General features: G+C 41.8%; 1 protein-coding gene across 1 annotated transcript in view; it reads left to right on the forward strand.

Moving 5' to 3' along the window:
* The window catches only part of ESPL1 (extra spindle pole bodies like 1, separase), a 2,570,648-nt gene that overhangs the window by 1,075,278 nt on the left and 1,469,665 nt on the right, over nucleotides 1-25,705 (forward strand). The window lies entirely within an intron of this gene.

Genomic DNA, 25,705 nt, shown 5'->3' on the forward strand with positions numbered 1-25,705 from the left:
TGTTGCTCAGAATGGGCATGGGAGGGGGGAGATTGTTCCAGGATCTAGCAATGATCCAGGAATGTAAGAGTTTTCTTGCAGATAAGTTAGGTTTGTGAATTTGTAGTAGGTTTTGATTTACTGAACGTAATGGCCTAGTTGGGGAGTAAAGGGAAAATAAGGAGCTGAGTTCAGGGCAGTCTTGTGGTTTATAAATTAGTTTGTGAGAGGTAGTAAGTTGTAGGAGTAGTAGATAATGTGGGAATTCACTATTGGATATTTCTCAAGGGTATACAGTGATGGGTCGAATGACAGCAGTTTGAAGCAAATTTGGCAATCTTGTAGCAAGACTCTAGTTTTTGTTTCAGGGAGGACTGCAGATTAATAAGGGAGTACCATAGGTTAAGGAGGGAAGTAGATAAAAAAGGGCTAAGGCTTGTTATGTTAGTGGAGAGAGGAATTTATGGTGCCTATAAAGAAGCCCTAGTTTTTTGTGGGGTTTTTGTGATGATGGATTGGATGTATAAATCAAATTTTAGATTATCAATTATGACTCCTAAAAGTTTGGTAGTAGCTACAAGTTAAATTTTTATTGAGTTCAGTGAGAGAATGTTAGTCTTGTCTATTGATAGCTATGTTGTTGTTAGGGGTAAATAGCATAGGTTTAGTTTTTTTGGCGTTTAGGAGATGATTTTTGTGGTGGCAGGATTCAGCACTAGAGAAAGCTGTCTGGGTCATTTGTTGTAGGATATTGGGATTAGGTGCAGAGCGGACTATGCGTGAGTTGTCTGCGTACTGGACTAGGGACGTATGAGGTATGGCTTGTTGTAGGTTGTTTATGAATATGTTGAATAGAAGGGGGGACCTAGGATTGAACTTTGTGTGGGTTGCCTGTAGGGTTATGGAGGTAGGGAGAGAGTGTTTCCATGTTGCCTATCTGAGAGATGGCTTCTAAACCAGTTAAGAGACTGAGAAGAAAGACCTATGGAAGAGCGCTGAGAGAGGAGGCTAGTGTAGGGTATGGTGTCAAAAGCTTTAGATCTAGAAAGAGAGCAGATGCTATAGATCCAGAGTCATAGATGTTATTAATGGTGTCTAAGAAGGAAATTAGTGCAGTAGAAGTACTGTGCCCGGGATGGAATCTATGTTGAGTTGGTGAGAGGATGTGGCTTTGCAGGTAATAGACTAGTTGTTTCTGGACACATTTTTCCAGAATTTTATATGTGGGGGTAGAAGAGCAGTGGGTCATAAGTTTGAGGTTTCAGAGGAAGGCCCATCTTTATGGAGAGGTAGGATAATGACTTTTTTCCAGAGGGAAGGAACATATGATTCTTGGATAGATGTATTGATTAGGATGCTGATGGGATAGGCTAGCATCAGCGGCGATCTTAGGGAATTGGGCAGGCATGTTGTCAGCTGATTTTGAGGAGGGTTTTAAGTGTAGCAAGAGTTTTTTTATAGAGGAAGTAGGTATAGGGGAGAGGATAAATGCAAGTTAAGGGGTTTGCTACAGTTTTGCAAAGCTGTAACTAGGATAGAGAAATTGAGGTGGATGAGGGGGGGGGCATGGGGTGAAGCTCATTTGGAAGAGGGGAGGAGAAGGTGGCTGTAAGATTAGCTATAGTGTCAATGAAATACGAGTTAAATTTGGAGGCAGTATGGTCAGGTGGCATATTAGGGTAAGGTGAGGGGAAGACCAGAAAAGTTTAGTTATCCTTCCTATTTAGTTGTAGGTTCCAGAAGTATTGTTTGTCTTTGAGAATAAGTTTTTTTAACTAGGTTATGACGTTGTTTGAATTGGGCAAGGATGGAAGGATTTTCAAAATTGATCCATTGCTTCCAGTCTTTGTCCTTAGCTTTCATGGTTTCTTTGGTAGATTTAGATAGCTAAGGAGCATGGTTGGATTTAATTCTAATGGATCTAGTAGATGCAATGCTATGGAGAATGCTGAGAAAGGTGTTAAGGTAAAGGAGGGCATCATCTAGTGGGAAGGTTGTAAGACCGTTCCAGTTGCAGTTATTTAGGATAGTACTGAATTTATGAAGGCAGAATTTTGATACGTTTTGTTCAACTCTAATAATATGGACTTTTGAAAGAGATGTGCAGTTGTGAATGGGGTATGCTGGGAGATGATCAGTAAAGGAATTGTCTACGGTGCCAGCAACTGGATATTTGGAGAGAACTGAGACCAGGATCCAGACTAGAACTGAGCCTTTGTTTTAGTCCTGTTTTTACCTGCATCGGACTAAATCCTTTCGCAAGTCTGACCAGCTCTTCATTTCCTACCCTAAACCTTTTTTGGGGAAGCCATTGTGTAAGATCACCATTGCCTGTTGGATTTCCCACTGTATTATTTGGGCATATTTTGTCAGGGGATTATCCCCCGCCAGGTCATGTGAAGGCACATTCCACCAGATTTATGGCTACTTCAGTGGTCTTTTGGTTCAGAGTTTCGTTAGATGATATCTGTTCTGCGGCCACTTGGGCTTCATCTCACACCTTCATTTCACAGTATACGTTGGACATCATATCCAGGAATAGGGCATCCTTTGGCTTGCAATATCTCTCCATGAGGGCCTCTCAGGTGTTTAGTAGCTGGGGACTCTGTCCCACAGGTTGAAGATCAAATAAAGACAACAACTTCAGATAAAGATATTATGTACACACCATAACATTCCATCTGAGTTGTTGTTCATTTGTCTTCATAGGTTCATAGTTGTGTACTAGGCTAATGACCCAGGAGCCTTTACAAGCCTAGCTCATAGAATTACCCTAGCATTGTGCCACCCGACCTTAGTTTCCAGTGCCTCTGTCGAATAGAGCCACTGGAGTGATCCCCGGGGAGAATTTTCCATTTCCCATCCACTCATAAAGATTTCTCTTGAAGAGGGCTAGTGAGGTGCTCTGTTTGACATGTATGGAAAGTCTACTCCATAGCATGGGCAGTCTCTGTTATGAACCTGTCCCTCCAGCACGTTGTGTTGATTGTGGTAGTGAGGTTGAGGTCTCTGGAACGTGTGATGTGGAGGGATTGGGATTTATTTAGATGTAGCATTTCTAACAGAGCTGGGTCAGACATGGCTTTGTAAGTCAAACAGAGATCGCTTCTAAGTATGCGATATGAGACAGAGAATAGTTGGCGTTTTTAGTCTGTCAATATTAGGACAAGTGTTTAAGGCCTGGGATCCTCTTTGTGTGGTACTTTTGCAGCCTCTTCAGTTGTTGCAGGTGTCTAGTGAGGTACATGCCAAATGGGGCATTGTACTTGATGATTGGCCTAATGAGGGAAGAGTAGTGGGAGACAATGACCTCTTACTTTCCTGGATGCAAAACCCTTAGTAATGAGATGTGCCACACAGAAGGACTTTCTGACCACAGTGGCAATGTGGTGGTCAAAATAGAGGTTGCTGTCAACCTGTGTTCCCAGATCTCTTATAATGCCTTCTGTGTTCAGTGGACTGCTATCGATGTGGTAATTCATGGGAATAGTTTTTTTCTCAATGGGGATAACACATTTTTTGGCATTGAGCTTAAGGCCATGGCTCCGACACCATTCGTTCGTCTAAGTGAGGCCTTTCTGTAGGATGTCAACATCACCTGCGGAGTTAATAATGGCTCCCAACTTGATATAGTCTGTGAACTTTGTCAGCCAGCGTACCTTTGTGTTGGCCTGGACTTCTGCGAAATGGATATCAAACAGGAGAGGACCCAGAAACGATCCCTGTGGGACTCCACTCGTGACTGGTCGGCAGTCTGACTTTGAGTCAGCTACTTTCACACTGTGGGTTCTATCTGTGAGCCAGTTTGCAACCCACCTAGTGATATAGGGGTTGATGCTTACCTTAGAGAGTTTTTCTATACTTCCTGAATGGGGAATGGTATCAAAGGCCTTTGCCAGATCAAGGTAAGCTGTATGAACCACCTTGCCTTCATCCACAGCTCTGGTGACTGCCTCAAAGAAGCCGACTAAGTTGAGCAGGCATGATCTACCCTTCACAAAACCAAACTGTGTCGGATCCAGAGTTTGGAGATTCCCTGTATCCTTGTTTATTAGGTCCATGATGATGCGTTCCATAGCTTTGCATATCAGAAATGTCAGGCTAATGGGGCGATAGTTCCTAGGGTCTGTAGTTGCTCCTCCTTTGTGGAGAGGGATGGCTATAGCAGTGCACCATTCGGTAGGGCCAAAGCCTGAGGTGAGGCTGTGATTGAACAAGGGCACATAGGTGAGGTGCTAGTTCACTTTGTAGTTCATGTAGAACACAGCCAGGGATATTGTCAGCTCCCATAGAAGCTGTATTCTTGGCCTTGGACAGTGCTGTTTTAACCTGTGCTGCAGTAATACTGGGAGCCTGACAATCTGATGGTATTGTGATTGGTCCTTTGGGGGTGGAGAGAGGGATAAAGTTGGCACTGAATCTGTCGGACAGTATATTGGTAATATTTGTTGGCTTGGTATAGGAGGGACCATTGTGCAGTAGCTCAGAGCAAATCTGGGTATTGTCATGGAGGTTCTTTACATAACTATAGAATGCCTTGTGGTTGTCTTTACTATCTGCTGTAAATCTGTTTTCATAGCTAGCTTTAGAGGATTTGATGAGGGATCTCAACTTTTTGTTGAGGCTGATAAGGGAGTTTTTCCAGTCTTGGGACTTCACCTTATTCTGCATCAGTTTCCCCCTCCTGTTGTAGAGTTTGTTTATGGTAGGGGACCAACAGATTGGCTTCCCTTTTTTTTGGAGGAGAACGTCTTGGTTCTTTTGGGTATGGTGAGATCCATGCATTTGTGTACGTGTTCGGACAGTGCATTGGTGTATAATTTGGCAGTCATGCAACTATTCCCCATTTGCATGGGTGCCATGAAGTTAGCCAACTTTGTTCTTAGGAGCCCAAAGTTAGCTTTGGAAAAGTTTTTCATGATGGTTACCTTTGTGTGTGTGTGTGGGGGGGGGGGGGGGGGGTGAATTTCCGAGGTGATTTAGTTTGTGGTCTGATCTAACCAGGGAGGAGTTGACTATTGGTATAGAGCAACGGTCACTCATGTTAGTAATGACAGATCAAGGATGTTGGTACCTCTAGTGGGGGTAAGAACTGGCTGGTCCATGGCATTGGAATTAATGAATTCCAGGAAATGTTGGACAAGTGTATTGGTACATGAGTAGTTTTCCCAGTTAATGGAGGGGTAGTTGAAGTCGCCCAGTATGAGAGTGTTAGGTTGGACCCTAATATTCTCCAAGGTGCTTTAGGAATGTGGAGCGAGTGTCTTGAGACATGATTGGGGACCTATAACAGGCTAGGACGTGAATCACCGCCTTGCCCAATGTTAGCTGCACCTGAATTATCTCTGATGCTTTATGTTGGGCTACCAAGTCTGGAGGTGTGCGCATCCTTTATGAATATGGAAACACCACTGCCTTTGGAGCTTCAGTCGAAGTTCTGGGGCTGAAAGGTGTACAATGCGTTATAGCCTGATAGTGCACGGGTGCTTTCTGCTGCCTTAAACCAGGTCTCTGTTACAGCACAAATGTCTATGTTCTCCATTTTAAGGAGTGCTTTGAGCGAGTGCGTTTTGCGATTTAGACTTCTAGAGTTGAGCAGCATGACCCAGAGATTGCATTTGTTTGTAGCTGTTACGGTGGTAATTTGGTCTTTGGAACACCGCCTAAAAAAGGCACTATAGGGCCGGCAAGAGCCTTTGCCAGTATCCGGAAGCCCAGGGGTGACAGATGCAGGCCATCTGTGACGAAGCATCGAGGTCTGTCAGTCATGTCATCCCAGGCAGACATATACTGGATCCCCTTAGAATGATACCAGAAAGTTGGCCACTTGTTGAAATCGATCATTTTCTGCTTGTACTGTGGTATCATTCTCGGTTGATGGTAGGATGCTGCTCAGGGCTAGGCTCATACTCGCCTGGGCTACATAATCTGAGAGCTTCTCATTGTCACTCCCTCCTTCCCCCTGCTTGCACATACTGTTTGGTGGTCTGGCGAGTTGAGTATGTGGTCGCCTTCAGGGTGCTTCTTACGCTTCTTTTTTTGCTTATGCAGAGATTTAATATGTGACAAAATGTTGGGTTGTGTATGGATGCTAGGTTGGGCAGCAAACTCTGTCTGAAGGTTGGAAGGAGACAGGGACATTATGGGTAGGGGAGAAGCTTTGAGCTCTGATCAAATGCTGGATATGCAGCCGTGTCAGATCCGAGCCAGATCCAGGAGCCCACAGGTTGAAGACAAATGAAGAACAAAAACTCTGATGGAAAATCATGGTGAGTACATGACTTCTTTTTCTTACTCATTTCAATTTCTCTTGGATAGCTGAGAATCTTTTGATCCACTTCAATCTATTGGATCATCGGATTGGACCTCCGGGCTTTCAGAAACTTGGATCTAGGGCTTTGACTCCTCTCTCTACCCATAATTCCCTCCATTCCCCAGCATACCTCCAGTCTTGTTTACCACTTGATCCAGTAGGATGTGAAATTAGAGGACTCTGACTAGTAGTCAACATGCAGTTTGTAAACTGTCTGTGAACTATGGGTTTTGCTGTAGCAGGCAACTGAGTAAAATCCTCCTAGGACAGCTGAACTTTATTTGGGGTTAATCAGAGTCTCTTTAATTGATGGCAAATGTGTACCCAAGAAGACTGAATGTTGTAATTAAATGAAAAGGTGCTTCAACAAAGTATTAAGTTTAAGGGTGTGCACACACAACAAAGCATTAGTTTAAGGGTCTGCACACTTATGCAACCAGCATATTCTACGCTTTTTATTTTATATATTTTTTCCCCTAACAGATTTGTTTTTCAATTGAATTATACAGATTATAGGTCTCATTAAAGGTGGTAAAAGTTTTGAAATTATTTATTGTGGTCTCTTTTTTATATCACAAATCTGTCATTTTAACTGGGGTGTGTGCACTTTTTATATCCACTGTATGTGTTTATCTTTTATTAATCAGGAACTTTATACTTTTATAACCAGTTTCTACTATAGAATTTTTCCACACTCAGTTTTTTTTTTCCTTGGGTATCTTTAAATTCCTTTAGAAATACTTCCAGAGGAGCCTATGCTCTCTCCCTCTCCTACACTTTTGATATTCAAAAAAAAAAAAATTAGAACATCAATATTTTTTTCTGGTAGTGTCATTGCTTGTTACTTGCTGTGATTGTAACATTTTGTTGGTCTAGTATTGCTGTTTCTTCCCTGGACAACATATCAGGTAAGGCCACAGGCTTTAAAATCAGAAGTGATTGCCCGTGGCCACAAAATTCTTCCCAAAGATGAGCACTCTTTGTGCATATATTGTTTAGGAGTTGCCCATCTGAATGCAGATTGTGAGGCATGTGTCTGAGAGGGAGAGCTTTTCAGAAGCGACTAGACAAATTGGTGGTGATGGGCCTTCTTCCTTCCCAAGTGGATAGTTTTGCTCCTACTGCTACAGTAATGTATTCTCCATCTAAAAAGTTTAGAGTGTTAAGCCAGTTAAGAAGTGGGAAAAGAAGTGAAAGAGAAAAATCAAAAGGAAAGGATCAAGAGAAAAGATCCAAAAAAAATGGTTGCTGGATCCAATGTATACATCAGTCCTGGCACCGAAGACCTAAGATGTGGAGTCTTTGCAGGTCTGATCAACTTCCTTTCCTCCACACTTTTCACCAAAACCAATGAGTCCAAGGCTGCACTCTTTCTTGAAAAGAAGCCCCCTTCTCGACCAATTTTAGCGGTTTCATCTTTCAGGACCATCCACTCATTGAGGAGACTTTTGGAAGCAGATGTCAACAGGATGGCGCAGAAGTTTTAATAGTGTGTGATCCAGCTGGGGATTAACCTGACACCAACCTCATTGGGGGGGCTGAGTTCTGGTCCTTGCTCTCCTGCCTTTGGTGCCTCCTGTTCTGGTCTGTTTGTCGCATCCAAACTTAACTGGTAGAGCACCAAAACCCAAGCAGATAGCACTTTCAGCTTCAACTCCAATGGTTTCCCTTACTCTCTCAACTCTGGCAGTGTCTGATCCAGATGTTTCTTGGAGGTGTAGTGTTGGGACAGAGGTTCAAGGGTTTGGGATGACTCTGAAGTTGTCTTCTCCATCCCTTCCTGTCACTGCCTCTGTTATGGATAGATTCTCTCCAAATCAAAAGAGGAGTTGACTACTGTGCTTGGCTCCATCCCGATCCTTTGTGGAATCTGTCTGCTCATCGTGATTGGAAGACGCAGTCAGCGTCACGCAGCCTCAAGGACACTTGCCATGCAGACTTCCCCATCTGATTCTGAGCCTTCTCCGGAAGTCCCTATGGAGGGGGCTCCAAGGAAACAGATTTGTAAAAAGAAGCAGTTGGACTGTTCATCTGAGTTACTTACTGAAGAGACCAACTTTGAAGGAGAGTATTCTGCTCTATAACCTCTTGTGGACATTTTCTTCAAAGACATTTTAGAGCTGATGAAACATTGAGGGGGTTGGTCCTCCGAAACTCTTTCAGAGGAAGCGCCTCCTTGTAGCATTTACGCCTGGTTGTTTTATCTCCTGGTTGATTCCGCCTGCTGATGAACTTATACACCTAGTTTCACAAAGAACCTGGAAATAATCTGATGTGGTGGAGCCTTTACCATGTAAACCAGATAAAATCTTAATAGCTTCCAGGAATAGTTCACATTGAAGTAAGGGTCCCCCGTTGATACGATGGTTGTAGTGGCAGCCACTAAGAAGGAGCTCTCTGAGGACAGTATATCTAACTATTCCTCCAGCCGAGAATTCAGAGCTCTGGATTGCTTTCTGAAATGGACATGTTTTTCAGTGACTTTGGCACGTAGGGCTCTGAAGTATTGTCTATCAACCATTCTGTCCAACTTAAGCATTTGCTCTCTAACACAGCTGATGGTGGGCCCAGTGCAGTGGGCAATAGTATTGCCATTTGCCAACATGTCTGGAAATGCCTGTGTGACTTTGTAGAAGGCTTCAAGACTCCCTTCATTAATGCACCATTTGATGGTTCAACACTGCTTTGGACCTATGGTGAAGGATAGTCACCACACGTGAACGGAATGCCGAGACACTGTCTGAAGTCAGAATTAATTTTTCTACTCCTCAGAGGACCTTCTCTTGGAGCCGAGGAGGAGGGGTAGGTTGTGGTTCCATAAATCCAAGGGTATTGGCTAGGTTGCTCCTGCTGACAAACCCCACCCCGAGGTAGAGGGAGGAGTAGCTGTAATGAATTTCACCCTAAAGGCAGATGGACTGCAAAGTCAAGGGTTTGATCATCCTTTCTATGAGAAATCCTTTCAGTACTCCTGAACTATTGCCAGACTGCAGCACTCTGGAGGCAGTTGGGGGAGGAGAACCACCCATTTCTGCCAGACTGCAGCACTCTGGAGGCAGTTGGGGGAGGAGAACCACCCATTTCTGAACCCTCAAACCTGGCAGCATCTCTTGACATTCATGGGTGCAGATGATTATCACCAGAGGTTGTTATTCCCTGTTTCCCATCCTGTAGAACAAAGGAAAATTCTCAAAATTTCACTCAGTCAGATGGAATTAGCAGTAGCCAAAGTAAACAGTCAAAAAGGTCTCTTACTTTGGGGGACTAAGAACGGAATCCAAATCAGTAAGAGAGCTTAACACTTGAACAGTGTGAAAACATTAATATTTTATTAGGCAGTTTAAGTGCTTTTGTCTCTCAGAAGACTTCATCAGAAATGCTTCAAAAAATCAATTACTTCCCTTTTTAGAACTTATTGCTTAATTGAATCTTCTGTACCTGAAACATTTAAAGGTACAGTACTCAACTAAGTTTAACATCCCTATGAAATGCTTAAAATGTATTCTGTTTAAAACGTGGTAAACATGCACTAGTAAATATCGTCCACAGTAAAACAAATATAGTACAGTATAAACTTATAAAATCTAAGACCATATTTAGTAGTCAGTTTAATAGAACAACGTAAAATTCTTGGTCACCCCAAATATGTTAACCAAAATTAGAACCTTTCACAATTTGGCTGCTCTGAACTTAAAGTGCTGACAGGGATATAGTTTCATTAAGCCCTGAGAAGCAATCGGCTGTTAGTCTTAATTGCCAGAGCCATTCACTCTGTTCGATAAGTTGCTTCCAAACACCACTCCTTGGGTTGACCTCAACAATATTTATATCTGCAAACAATTTTTTTTTAATTAGTACAGGTATCTACGCTTGGCTAAATAAAATATTAAAAATCCTTTCACCATCTCATACAAATGATCATAAATTTCCTTTCTTGTGGATTGCTGTCTTTCTTATATAGAGCAGGTTACAGCCATTACATGTTGCCAGGTATACAAACCCTACAGCTGGCAGACTTGAAAATGCCTTAGAACATAAACCTTATTCAAAATAACAAATTTCTCAACATTTATACTTGGACACTGTTTCATAGGTAAGTACTAGGCTATCTGCCCAAAGGCAGTTATAAGCCTAGCCAGAATGTGTTTGCTTTCGCCACCCCCTTAGATTAGTTCCCTGTGCCTCTGTCCAGCAGAGCCACTGCAGTGATCCCCGGGGTAAATTTTCTGTTTTCCATCCACCCGTCAAGGTTTCTCTTGAAGAGTGTTAGTGAGGGGCTCTGCCTGATGTATACTGGAATCCTTTTCCAAAGCATGGGGAGTCTCTGGGACAGGAATCTATACCTCCAGCATGTCCCATTTATTGTTATGGTGAGGTTTATTTCTCTAGAGAGTGTGGCTGTCCGGGATTTTTTTTTTTTTTTTAGGTGGAGCATGTCCATCAATTATGGGTTGGACATGGCCTTGTATGTCAGGCAGAGATCAACTCTGAGTAAGCGGTATGTAACCAAGTACAGCTGGAGTTTCTTGAGTCGGGCTGCATAGGGCATCTGTTTGAGGGCAGTAATCCTCTTGGTGAGGTACTTTTGGGGTCTTTCCAGCTGTTGCAGGTGTCTTGTAAGGTACATCCTAAATGGGGCGTTGTATTCTATGATGGATCTAATGAGTGATGAGTAGAGAGGCACAATAACCTCTCTTGTTTTAGATGCGAACCCTTTTGTGATTAGGTGGGCCACATAGAAGGATTTTCTAACCACCTTGGCAGCAAGATTACCAAAGGATAGATTACTATCTGCTTGGGTCCCCAGATCCCCTATTACATTTTCTGTATTTAGGGGACTACCACCTATGTGGTAGTTCGCGGGTACTTTATTTTTTCCAAAGGGGATTACTATGCACTTTCTGGCATTTAGCTTGAGGCCATGATTTTGACACCAGGTATCTGTCTCAGTGAGACCCTTCTGGAGGGTGTTTGTATCAGCTGGAGAATCAATTATGGCCCCTAGTTTGCAGTCGTCTGCGAACTTGGTCAGCCATAGTCCTCCTATGCTTGCCTGTACCTCTGAGAAGTATATACTGAACAGGAGGGGTCCTAGGACTGAGCCCTGGGGACGCCACTTGTAACCGGTTTAGAGTTGGACGTAGAGCCTGCAACTCCCACCATGTGGGTTCTATCCATGAGCTAGTTGGCAACCCATCTCGTGACATAGGGCTTTATGTTCAAGCTGGTGAGCTTGTCTATAATACTAGAATTGGGGAATGGTGTTAAAAGCCCTTGCAAGGTCTAGGTAGGCTGTGTGGGCCTCCTTTCCCTCGTCTAATGCCTTGGTAACTGTCTCAAAGAAGTTCACCAGGTTTAGAAGGCATGATCGTCCCTTAACAAAGCTAAACTGGGTAGGGTCCAAGGTTTGGAGGTTCCCAATGTCTGTGTTAATGAGTTCCATGATGATGCGCTCCATAGCCTTGCAGACCAGGCTAGTCAGGCTTATAGGGAGATAGTTCCCGGGGTCCTTTGTGGCTCCACCTATGTGGAGTGGGATAATTGTTGCTGTGCGCCACTCTGTGGGTATGTAGCCTGTAGAGAGGCTGAGTTTGAACAGTGTGTTTAGGTGAGGGGTTAGCTCATTTTGGAGCCTCTTGTAAGACACAGTCTGGGACACAGTCCGGTCCCATTGGAGCTGTGTTTTTGGCTTTGGCTAGAGCTGTTTTAACCTGTGTGTCAGTGATTGATGCGGCCTTACATTCTTGTGATATGGTTATGGGCCCTTTAGGGGGGGGGTGAAGTTTACACTAAACCTGTCTGCCAGAATGTTGGCAATATCAGTCGGTTCGGTGTATTTTGTGCCATTCTGCACTAACTCAGGTGCAGATCTGAGGGTTTCCACTTAGGTTCTTGACATAGCTAAAGAATGCTTTGTGGTCATCTTTGGAGTCATTGGCAGCTTTTCTTTCGAAACTAGCCTTGGATGATTTAATGAGAGATCATAGTTTCTTGCTGATACTGATCAAGGATGTCTTTCCTTTTTGGGATTTTACTCTCTTCTGTACTAGTTTCCTCCTTCTTGTTGTATAGCTTGTTTATGGCAGGGGTCTGCCAGACTGGTTTCCTTTTCTTGGAGTAAGTCTTGGTTTTACTTAGGATAGCACGATCCATGCATTCCTGCAGAAGCTCAGAGTGCCTTTGTAAAGGTTTCAGCAGTTTGGACAGCATTGTCCTTTGGCATGGGGGCTGTGAACCTTTCCACCTTGGTCTTAAGTAATGTGAAGTTTGCTTTTGAAAAGTTTTTCACAGTGGTTTCCTTGATTTGTGGTGGGGGCGGAATGTGGATATCCAGAGTGATTAGTCTATGGTCTGACCTAACCAGTGAGGGGTTTATCTCTGGTGTGGAACACTGGTCGCCCATGTTGGTGATGACCAGGTCCAATAAGTTCCCTCTGGTGGGGCGTGTTGACCAGTTTATCCAGGGCATTCGAGTTTATAAATTCTAGGAAGCGGTGGGCAAGGGAGTTAGTACTTGAGTAGTTCACAGTTTATGTTTGGTTAATTAAAATCACCCAGTATTAGGGTGTTTGGTAGGACCTTCATATTTCCCAGTGTCTCCAGAAATGCGGAATGGGGGTCGTGGGTCATGGTGGGTGATCTTTAGCAAGCTACAATTTGGATTGCAGTTTTGCCCATTGTTAGTTGCACATGGATGATCTCTGATGCATTGTGCTGTGCCACTAACTTGGAGGTGTGGGTATCCTTGATGAATATGGATTCACCCCCGCCTTTTGTGTTTCGGTCCTGGTTCTGTGGCTGAAAAGTATGGTATGAGTTCTAGCCTAGTAGTGCTAGGGTGCTCTCAGGAGCCTTAAACCAGGTTTCTGTTACTGCACAGATATCGATGTTCTCCATACTGAGGAGTGCCTCAAGTGCGTGCATTTTGAGGTTTAGACTTCTGGCATTGAGTAGCATTCCCCTCAGTTGTTGATTACTTGTGTCATTTATGGTGGTGGGTTTGTCTTTTGAGCCTTGCCTAAAAAGGCACTATGGGGGCAGCAAAAGCCTTGGCCAGTATTTGAAAGCCTAAGGGTGATATGTGCAAGCCATCTCTTGCGAAGCAATGTGGCTTGTCGAGTATGTCATGCCAGGTGGACAGATACTGGATTCCCTTTTGAATGACACCAGAAACTTAGCCAATTGTTGAAATTGATCATTTTTTCTTTGTACTGTGGCATCATTCTTGGTGAGGGCAGGATGCTACTCAGGGTCATACCGGCCTGGGTTACGTGATCAGAGAGCTCTTCCATGTCTCCATGTAGTCCAGGGAGGTACGTCTGAGGTAATTCACACCAACATGGACAATGACAGAGTCATATTTGTACTTGTTCTGGAGTGACCTGAGTGCTTGTGTTATGTGGCGGATCCTGGCGCCTGACAGGCAGCTAACTGTAGCCTTCTCCTTGTCTAGCCTAGTTAGTGGGACATCAGTGTGCCTGACTCTTGAGTCGCCTATTACTAGTGTGTTGGGTATGTTATTTTGCGTTAAGGGCTGTGATTGCGTGGCACACTGATTATGTGAAGTATGTGTTTCATGGTTGGTGATGGGGTGTGGAGGTTGCCTGGATGTCTGCTTTGGAGGTCTCTGTTGCTTTTGCAGATTTTTATTTAGAGCCTCCGAGTATGTTTTCATGTATTCATGTGTGTTATTTGCCGGTGTTGGTTTATTAGGTCTATGTGAGACTGGTGGTGTGTTGCAAGTATTACCCTTCTCCTCTTGACTGTCAGTTTCAGTCTTTGGTTAAGAGAGCTTTGCCTCCAGTTTGGCTGTATAATTGCATCTCTCACATATATTAGTGTTTGGTGGTAGGAGGCGAGGGTTGTCTGTGTACATGAGGCAGTTGTAACATTGCCTCAAAATTCCCAGATTCACCAGTTGGACTGGGAGAGTACACCGGAAACTGCCTTTTGGACATGCCTGAATAGGTGGAGTAAGCTGTTTTTCTGACTGGCTGGTGGGGACGAATAAAAAGCCTTGTCTTTCTGGACAGTATGGGGGGGGGGGGCGAGTGCTAAGGTTAATTAGTGCTTGCTATGAGTTTTAAGCAAGTGCTTCACTGTGAAATGAATGGTTGAGTGCTAAAGTTGAAGGTTTGTCTAGTTCCAAGGGGAAAAATTGAAGAGTAGACTTTGTGGAGCCGAGAATAGTTAACTCTAGCTAACCGGCACTGTCTGGTGCGCAAAACCACGCAAATGCGGTTTTTATAGCAGGGAAGTGAAAGAGAGAGAAATTAGCCCAAAATGGCCAATAAACTACTAACTTCTGGCCTGAAACCACTCCTCCAGGGACAGATAAGGCTGCTCAAAGCTCCCCTCTCTCACAAGTTAACAGAGAAACTTCCTTCTATCCAAGTAAGGTATGGGCAACACAGAAACTTGTAAAACAGCCCTGGATTCAGCAATAACCTGAAAACTGGACTATACTAGTCCAGAAAGGAGGAAAACAAGTATATATATATTTTTTGTTTGTTTTCAGAAAATAGAGCAGATACAATCAAAACAACCCTTTAAATGCACAGAAAAGGCGATCACACTTTAATGTTTAGCCTACAGCAGTTAAACAGGTTATTTAAACACAAAAATGACAAGTCAAGTGTAGGCAACAAATAAGTACAATATGTAGCAATAACAAACCTTTTAAATCACAGAAGTGCAAAAAAAACCTGGCGTTTTAGGTGGAATTAGTTAAGACAGCAAAAAAGCAGAAAAATGATAATCACTCCAAAGTCTCTCTTTTGTCCCTCTGCTGCTGTAGACTCTGCATAACCCCTAAAAGGCACTTGCTGAGCAGAATGCAAGTGCAAAAACTGTGCAAATGTGGTTTTTATAGCAGGGAAGTGAGAGAGAGAGAAATTAGCCCAAAATAGTCAATAAACTACTAACTTCTAGGCTGAAACCACTCCTCCTGGGAACAAGATAGGCTGCTCAAAGCTCCCCTCTCTCACAGGTGAACAATGAAACTTCCTCCTATCCAAGTAAGGTATGGGCAACACAAACTTGTAACACAGCCCTGGATTCAGCAGTGACCAGAAAACTGGACTATACTAGTTCAGAAAGGTGGGAAACAAATATATATATATATTTTTTTTTTCTTCAGAAAATAGAGCAGATGCAATCAAAACAATACTTTACCCAATTAACCAGTTAAAAAGCTCAAAACCGAGCCCTGTTCCAGCAGTCTTCAGACAATTTCTAACTGCAGACTCCTGCCACTAGGGAACAGAGAAACCTTCTCCAAACAAGACAGCATGGATCAGTGCACAAGTTATACAAATAAAGCTAGATCCAGCAGGCCTGAATCTAGCCTATGCTACAGCAAACAAGGCATATCGATTTCATAAAGAAACAGTTCAAGTAAACATGCGCAGTAAGCCTTTAACCAGAAATTCCCAGCTCAGAAGGGTAGAATCTAGCCTCTCCTCCCACAAGAGTGCAGACCACAAACCTTCTTAATGTAAAATAACTGGCCTGAAGCCCAAGTGCTTAACCCAGAACTAATGCACTTTTAGACAGGGCCGGTGCTAGTATTTTGGGGGCCCCCAGCAAGATTCAAGTTGTGGACCCTACCCAGGAGAATATAAAAAGTGTGACCATATTGCCATCCTGCCTCCTTCCCTATCAAGCTCATGCAGCACCATTTAACAATCACTGTGTAGTGTTATTACATTCAGACCATTACAAAGACTTGAAATGTCAAGGTACACACTGGCTGGCATTTAGTACCAATGTTACATTATGACAAGCCCCTGTACCACAGTAAGGTAGCCACTCACAATGGTACACACACACACACACTGACTGGGACTGCGCAGTGGTGCAGCAGTTAACTTTGTCACCCCCCCCCCCCTCAGCAAGAGGTTCTCTGGTTCGATTCTCAGCTGGGGTGCCTTTTGTATGGAGTCAGCATGTCCTCCCTGTGTTCGTGTGGTTTCCTCCCACATTCAAAAGACATGCTTCTGCAGCATTTCTCCCTGGGCCTCTGCTAAAAATAGGCTCTGTCCTAGTCGGACTTTCCCGATCAACAAATGTTAAATAAATAAAATTTAGTACCAATAAATTATGACAAGCCCCTGTACCACAGCAAGGTAGCCACTCACAACTACACACACACACACACACACACACACACACACACACAGACTGGCATTTAGTAGTAATGTTGTTACATTATGGCAAGCCTCTGTACAGCATCAAGGTAGCCAGTCCCACAGAAGTACACAGACACACCCACACAGACTCCCTCACACAGGACAGATACACAAGGCAGACAGTTCTACAGACTCGCAGACAGGACATAGACACCCACACATGATGGACAGCACAACAGTAAGACTGAACATTAAGAATTTAAAATACTGGGCTTATGAACTAATAATGATGCTAGAATAAGATTTTGCAGTAGCATACGTTGTGTGACCCCACATTTTTGAAGAACAGACCAAAACTAACAAACATCTGGACATTGTGCAACATTCTCACAGCCCCTACCAACCTCCTAACCTCTCAGCATAATTCCAAAGCTGAAAATAACTGCAGAACAAAGGTGTAATATCAAGGATAGTTACAAACATTGCTATGATAAACTTAGAAAAATATTAGAATAACAGGGATTGTATTAGCATTCATTACAATAATCAGTACATTCTGCAGAACTTTCGTAGTCCCCCCAAAAGTCTCAGCACAATTCTAGAGGAGGTACAAACAAAAAAAAAAAAAAAAAGACAAGGACGTAACATTAGGGGGTTTAAAACATTGTGGTTATGAACTAATAAAGATGGTAGGATGGTAGAATAACAGATTTTTCCAGTAGCATGCATTGTGTGAATTCACATTTTTGATGACTAACAGACCAAAAATACAGGTCAACCATCTAAACATTGTGCAACATTCTCACAGCCCCTACACCTCTCTTCTAACCTCACAGCTTAACAATTCCAGACAAAGCCCAAAAAAAAAAAAAAACCGCAAAACAAAGGCATAACATCAGGGGTAGTTTGAAACTTTGCTATGATCAACTTCGATAGTAGAACAGGGGTTGCACTGGCACGCATTAAGACATCAGTACCTTCTGCAGAATTGTCACAGCCCTTACCCCCCAGTATCTCAGCACAATAAATCTGGATGAAGTGAAAGTAAAATAAAAACACAAAGGCATAACATAAAAAACAATGTGCTTATCAGGAAATATAGATGCTGGAATAACATCTGATCTGAATATTGCACAACATTCTCACAGACTGTAACCCCCCTACCAACCTGTCAGCACAATAACTCTAGACAAAGCAAAAAATTATCATAGAACAAAGGCGTACCATCAGGGATAGTTGTAAACGCTGCTGGTGTACACAATACTAGTATAACAGGGTTTGTATTAGTATACATTAAAACAGCAGCTGTACATTCTGCAACATTCTCACAGCCACTAACTCCCCCTCCCAACCTCTCAGCACAATGAACAAAGGTGTAGCATTTTAGGCATAGTTGTAAACATTGCCGGTATACACAAAACATACTAGCAGAACAGGGTTTGCTGCATTGGTATACATTAAAACATCTGTATATTCTGCAGCATTCTCACAGCCACTGTCCCCCCACTACCAATATTTCAGCACAATTGCACACAAAACAAAAATGCAATATTGAATATTCTTATGCAAGACTAGATAAAAAAAAACTACATCAAATCTGGACATTAATTACAAACAAGCCTTCCTTCCTCAGCCTCTTAGCAGAAGAATTCTGGACACAGATAAAATAAAACTGTTACAACCACAGCTCACCCCCCCCCCCCCCACCCACACACACACACACACACAAATCATCTTAGTGTAACAACTCTGCAGAAAAAAGTTATACAATCCTCTCCCTAGGTTTCCTCACCCCCCCCCAACAGCAAAAAATAAAGCTAAAAATAAACCCAGCAACTTACCTTTTCTGCAATTGATAGAAGGCTGTTACTAATCCTCTGCTTGCTTCTACTACACCACACACCAGACCTGTTCAGCCCTTTTAAATTGCCTTCAAAAGGACAGTTTTTCAGATCTTTTAGAAATTGCACTTACAAGGGCAGTTGAAATAGAGCTGCTTTGCTGGTCCCAATGTCATTCCAGCAAAACCTGCATCCTCCATCCATCCTCACAGCATACCTCTCAACATCTTAGCATGAAAAATCTGGACAAAGCCAAAAATAATAACGGTACAAATGCTTAAAAATAGGGACACTTTTTAAATATTGCTTATATAAACTTACAAACTTGTTTCAGACTTGGCTTTAGCATACATTTTTCTGAAGGATATAAAGTCTAAAACTTAAATGTATGTGTCTACTATTTTTTAGTGACTTCAATACTCTTTACTGTATAAGAAAACCACAAATTTTATGAAGAACAAACAAAAATATAAAGCAAAAATCTGGATATTCTTAAAAATCTGGGCAGTTCAGATATGTGCCTAACATCGACAATCAGAAGAACTGACCCAACAGACCAGATATTAAGGTAAACCCAATCAGGAAGCTAGAACTTGCTTCTTGATTGCTACAGCCAATATGGTCCCTTGCTTCATTGAAGCGGACCTGATTGAGAGCTGCTAACAAGTAAAGCAAGGGACCTGATTGGCTGCAGCCATCAAGGAAGCAAGTTCTTTCGGGGAGGGGGATCGCGTGACGGCGCTGCCGAATTAACGAGGAGACAAGCAAAGAGTGGAAGCGATGTTGAAACCAGCGGCTGCTTCATATGGGTGCCCTTGTACGTGGGGAGATAATTGGGGTTCCCTGCAGCCGCTGGTTTGGCGGGTGCCTAACGCCAGCTATGCTTTTAGAATAACAAACACTGAGCCTTCATTCAGCAGTTCCCAACTTAGAAGGATGTACGCTACCTGTCCTGCCACAACAGTGCAGACCACAAACCTTCTCAATGTAAAACTGTTTGAAGCCCAAGTGCTTAAACCAAAGGCCTTAGAATAACAGTTACAATTTAATCAGGCTAGTAACAAGCAGTAATAAAGGCAGCAGAATAAGTTCAATTGAGTACTTTTAAGAAGACGCAAAAGCAAAATAAGGTAATAAAGTAAGAAGAAGCACAAATACAGTAAAGCAGATGAAGTGGAATTTTTTTTTTTTTTTTTTTTTTTTTTTTTTTTTTTGTAGAGGGAGGAAACTGAACAGATTAAGATACTATAGGTGAATGTCCTTCCCAAGTGCTGTCTCTGTACACAGCAGAGGAGATGGGACTGGTAGGAGTATCTGAAATCAAAGCCACTACTTTTATTAGTCCCACTGTTTTTCATGTAGTTCTGTTATCCCTTCCAAAATTTATAAAAATTGGTTCCGTACTAGTGATATCCAAACATTCTTTATTGCCTACCAAGAACTTCCAATTCCTTTTAATACCGTTGTTTTTGGACCTTTCATTGTAAATAACTGCAAAAGCTGCAGTATAGCTAGTCACCTCTGGTCATGTTCTTTGTTGTATTCCTCTTTCTACCTAATAAAGGTTTATACTTGTCAGTGGTCACTTGTGAAAGGTTATTTTGATTAATCTATTTGTGGTTACATAAAATTTTTATGTTCTACTATTAAACTGACTCTTAGGTTTCATAAGTTTATATTGTACTATATTTGTTGTTTTATTCTGGATGATATTTAATATTGGGTTTTTACTGCATGAATTAAATAGAATGTGTATTAAGTATTTCATAGGAATTTCAAACTTCTGTTTTGAGTGCTATACTTTTACATTTTTAAGAATGAGATTCAATTAAACAGTAAGTTATAAAAAAGATTTAACTGATTTTTGAAATGCTTCTGATGAAGTCTCCTGAGAGACAAAAGCACTCAAACGGTCTAATAAAAATAATGTTTTTACTTAATTTCCAAGTGTTTGGCTACTAAATCAGTATGGAGAAAGCTTAAGTAAAAAAAGCTGCTAGAAGAGTCGTCTAGCAGCCCCCACCAAGACTAGCTAGGATCCGGGGTCTATTCATTATTCTTTTTAGTTCCAAAGAAAACGAGACCCAAGAGCAATTTTGGACCTAAGCCACCAACCAGTTTGTAGAACAAAGTTCCAGAAGATCATGTGCTCCAGAACGTGTACTGTCATATAAAGATAAAGCAGTCCAGGAAATTTCTGTTTGTCTTGCAGCCAATCCCTTCCAATTCAGAGTAATGCCCTTTGGTCTCACCACAGCTTCCAGGGCGTTTACCAAATACTTGACAAGTGGTAGCAGCATACCTGAAACTGCATGGACCCCAGGTGTTCCCATATTTAAACAGTTTCAGTTGGCTCCTTACTGCACCAACCAAGGATCTACTAGTGCAATAAAGGGGCGACTTGCTCCAACTTGGCCTACATCTGGGAAGCACAGTCAATCTCGAGTCATTTAATGCTGACTAAACAGATAATTTTATCAGATGCCACCCGGACACAGTTCCTCAAACAGATTTCTGCAGTCTATTACACTATCCCTGCATGAAGTAGATTTAGAGGTCCTTCACCATCCTTGTCCTCCAGCAAGACTAGGTCTTCGACTTTTAGGGTTGATGGCTGCTGCTATCACTTTAGTTCTACAAGCAAGGTACGTGACTTCTGCAGTGGACACGCACTGTTCACTGGTCCTAAGATCTCATGCACTCCATGCTCTGATTTGTCTTACAGCAGTTTGCATGAAAAATGCATCAGTTGGTGGTTGATTTCTCCGATACTGTCTTGGGGTCACACGTTCTCTTTATCATCTCTGATAACAACAGGAACCTTGGATGCTTTTCTTTGATGGATGGGGGCATTTCAAAGGGAAGACTGTTTGAGGTTTGTGATCAATGACAGAGGCCCAACTTCACATCAATATCTTAATGATGAGGGCAATCCTCCTAAAACTGCAGACTTTCCAGGACTCCATACCCAAGGTTGTGATTTCATTTCAGTCTCAGAACATGGCTGCAGTCTGGTATATCAGCAAATGAAAAAACCTGATCTTATCCACTATGCTGTAAAGCCATGAGAATGTGGCAGTAGGTGACTTCTTCCTGTCATTTTTAAATTGCAGTGCATCTCCTGGAGACTTTCAGTGTTTTGATGGACAAACTAAGCAGGTATGTATTTCTGTCTTGCAAGTGGGCCCTCAATCAAGCAGCGTCAATTCAGATTTTCAGTCATTGGGGCCAACCTTGCTGCTGTCTTTAAGCTTTGTAGCTAAATAACAAATACGTTAGTTACTTTGCCCTGATCTCTCAACAGGGTCAGTCATGGAGGGATGCTGTAGTCCATAATTAGTTCTGGGGTCTTCCTATGCCTTTCTCCTCACTTGCCCTGATTATCAATTTTTTTCAGAAAGCCAGGTGGGGCAAGGGTAAAGTGATCCTTGTTGCCCCCTTTTGGCATCAGCAAGTTGGTTTCCATTCCTCTGGCCTAATCTAGTACAGCTGCCGTGAGTATTTGACCCCTCTCCAGATCTCCTCAGTCACCTGTCCTACCGGTCTCACTGGCACTTAAAGGCATTAAGTTAACCATATGGTTTTGCCAATTCTAATTGTAGCCAGAGATGCCAGGCTGTCTGCCCCATTTATATTTTATCCTCTTCAAGGAAACCTAATACTGGAAGATTTACCTAATTTAATGAAAAAGGTCTACCGTTTGGGCTTCCTTCAAAGGTTTGGATCCTTTTTTCAGTTCCCCTTTCATTCATCTTGGACTTTTGGTGGAATTCAACAAAGGATCTTGCTTCTCCACCATTAAGATTAATTTAGCAGCTATTTCTAATTTTACGTAGGGCAGAACCAAATGTCTGTTGCCGCCTTAAAGATTACCTAGGCTTTTCAAAAGGAATGTTTGAGAACTACAATCAGAGATCTAGTTCCTCTACTAAATATCACTATTATGCTTTAGTCTTTGACAAAACCTCAGTTTGAGTCTGCATCTATGGTCAATCTAATTTCTGTTTTGGAAAACAGTTTTTATTGGCTGTCACATCAGCAAGAAGGATTTCAGAGTTACAAGCCTTATTTCAAATGTCTTTATCTGATTTTCTATAAAGGTAAGGTTTGAGATCAAATCTGCAATTTATCCTGAAGGTAGCCTCTGAAGCACACCTTAAATTATCAGTCTACCACTATTTTTCTCAGTTTTCCAACAAGGGGGAGTATGTTCTACATTTGCTAGATGTTTGCCGTCAGCTCAGTTTCTATTTATGTAGAACGAAGTATTTCAGGAAGTGTGATCAGCTTTTCCTTGCCTTTTCTAAGGCCAAATTTGGTCAAGGAGTATCTAAAGTAACTCTATCCAGGTTGCTTTCTGCCTGTATAACTTTTGTCTACAACCAGTTGAGGCTGACCTTGCAAAGCAAACCAAAGGCTTATTCTATCAGGGTGGTAGCTAACCTCTACTGCTTTGTTGGGTAGGGTACCTATTGATGAGATTTGTACTGCAGCTACTTGGTGTACAGTCCACACCTTTGTATCATACTACAAGCTGAATGTACAATCAACAACCCAGTCATCCTTTGGTTTCAACATTCTTTGGAATATTGTTGATTTCCACCCAGTTTTTGTTAATCTGTCCCAAAGGCTGAATCTGATGAAAACTGACACCTGATACAAAAGTTATATACTTACCGTAATGCTAGATCCATAGTGTCTTGTTTTCATTTGGTTTGATGTGATTGGATAAATGGTGAACTTACCATCATCCCCCAGCCAAAATTGTCATCTTGGACCCCAGTACAGATGTCGGACCTGACCCAGGGGTCTTGTCTCTGTACAGCCTTTGCTGTCTGTCATTTTCACCATCGAGTCAGATAGGTCTGCTTAGCTTTTGTTATAAGGTGATTTATAACCTTAAGCAGGCAAACTCGATCTGAGGCTCTCTGTGTAGTGGAAGGAAGTATGGGTAGGGGAGGAAGTCAAAGCACTGAGTCCAAGCTTCAGAAAAGTCCAAAGGTTGAACTGGACAAAAACAAGACAACACAGATCTATGTTATGATAAGTACATAATTTCATTTATCTCCTTTAACTCTGTTTTTAACCGTTGTTTTCTTGAATCAAGTCTTTCCTTCGTTTCGGCATCTGATTTCTGCAGTTATCTGCCTGTTGAATAGCTACTAAAATACCTTTGAGTATATTTTATTCTTTTTATCTAAATTAGTGGAAGTCATCTTGTGTACCAAAGTTGAAACCTGAAGTGCTTTTTACTGAACAGCTTACAAAACCCACCAGCATTTTTTCTTTCTTTTTAGCTGATTTGCTACAGTTATTCTTTGCTGACATTCAAGCTGTGTTGTGACTTATCAGTAGCTGACTTTTACCCAGATTAAGGAAGAGCTCTAATCAACTTGTTTTTCAGACTGTAGCCATGTTGGTATCCCATTTTTTATAATATTTAGCATCTCCAGTATTGTGTATAGTTTAGTTTTCTACTGCAGTTCATTTTTGTCCTGTGACATCCCATTGTAACTTTTTTTTTCATTCTATTATGATTGTGCTTCAAAAAATTGGCACCCCCTCCCAATTTTATATCTTACGTGAGATTGAAGTCCCTGACACTGTTTTTTTTTAGTGTATAGTTATTTTTTTCAGTTGTAGATACTGTCATGTGCTTGGGTGCAGTGCTTGATCTTTCTTTTCATGTGTTCTAGCTTAGTGATGCAGGTTTCATGGTACCCAGTTTGCTACTTAATCATGGTTGAAGGACTTTTTCATTGTGATGAAGCGATTTTAAAGGATGAACTTGTAAATGAGAGGTTAGCATACTTGGGTAAAATGCAGTCATTTCATTTATTTTTTTAGTAAGTTTATTCAATCACATAATTCTTTCCCTGCACCAGGTGTTATTTTAATACATTTATTTAAATGTTGGATATTTTTCTATCCTTATTTGTGCATTGTTTCATTCTGATGTCATCCTTGAATGTTATGAGCGATGGGAAGCCAAGCTAGTTTGTCTTTCATAATCATTTTTAAACTCAGTTTGATTATCCATGTCTAGTGATCATCAGCTCCATATTTTCTGGGGTAAAATCTAGGCTGCTGCTAGTTTATTACTTTGCTCATTAGCCTGTTCCCTCTGCTGCTGCTGCGCCACACTATCCACTGAAGCTATGATGTCTGAGCAAAGCTCTTTATAGACATGTTTCTTCACCTGCATCACACCTGCATCACACCATGCCTCCCCAGTACAAATTCTTATTGCTTGGTAATCCAAGTAATGTGGAATGACCCAATGCAACCTAGAGCAATATTCCAATCCTCTGATTGGAGCCACCAGTGTAGCAGGTGCAAGCAGTCTCCCTCCCTCCCTTCAAGATGGGCTGCCAGAATTGTTTTTCACTCTTTCACTCCCTGTTTGGAGCCTCTTCTTCCTTTGTCACTGATCTATCCCAGGACATCTGGGTAGCAGTCAGGGCATTACTCCTCTGTGCCATGGCCATAACAATGATAAACTTTCATAGTTTTGGTACTTTCTACAGTGATGGTACCTTAATTAGAATATGACCAGCAGCAATGTTGCATCAGACACCACTCACAAAACATATATTTAGAGGGTTAAATATAACCTAATTATCAGTCAAAACTTATGTTGGTGTTAAACCAGAACTAATTTTTTTTCTTTTAAAATGTGAATTTTTCTTTAGCTTGTGTACTAAGCAGCTGTAAATGAAGAAATCTGTAAATATTCAAATTGCAGTCGTGGCTTGCCTTTGTAACCAAATGAGCATATGGTGTGTGAAGACTAGTGTCAAACTGCCCTGTTTAGCAATTATTACTGCTGAATGCCAGTTTCTGATATAGTCCTTTATAACAAAAGTAAAAAGTCTCATCTGACTACAGTGTATAAAAGAGTTCCAAGGATGTCTTCATTCTTTTTTGCCTCATCTTTGACTTCCAAGTTGTTTAATTTGTTCCACTAAATACTATGGCTGCAAGACCCAAAACATTCTTATGGATGATACTGAAGGCTTTTTAACCTTATCCTTTACTCATTGCTCGGACGGTAGTGAGCCTTGTGGGATGCACTTTCTCACATTCTAAGCATGTCCCCTCATGCAAACTGCTGCAGTGGTGTGCAGTTTTATTTTCTTTGCTTGTTGATTTCCAGTGCATATTAGGAGTCGGGAATATGTTGACTAGTATCTCTATGTGAGCTCCCCCTCTTTCCTACAGGAGAGAAGACCTCTCTCTACCGAATCTTTTTCTTGCGACTTATCTTTAAAACAAGAATGGTATTTGAGCCTAGGAATGACTAGTCTGATAATGACTACATCATAATATGAGATTAACCTTTTGATTAACACTGTAATCCTATATATGTTTATATATTTCAGGAACTTTTGAGTGGATTTTTACCTGAAGTAATTTGTAACAAGTTTTTACAAAATAGTCCC

Source organism: Protopterus annectens, chromosome 9.part0, assembly GCF_019279795.1.
Source record: "Protopterus annectens isolate FY-2018-M chromosome 9.part0, PAN1.0, whole genome shotgun sequence".
NCBI lineage: Eukaryota > Metazoa > Chordata > Ceratodontiformes > Protopteridae > Protopterus > Protopterus annectens.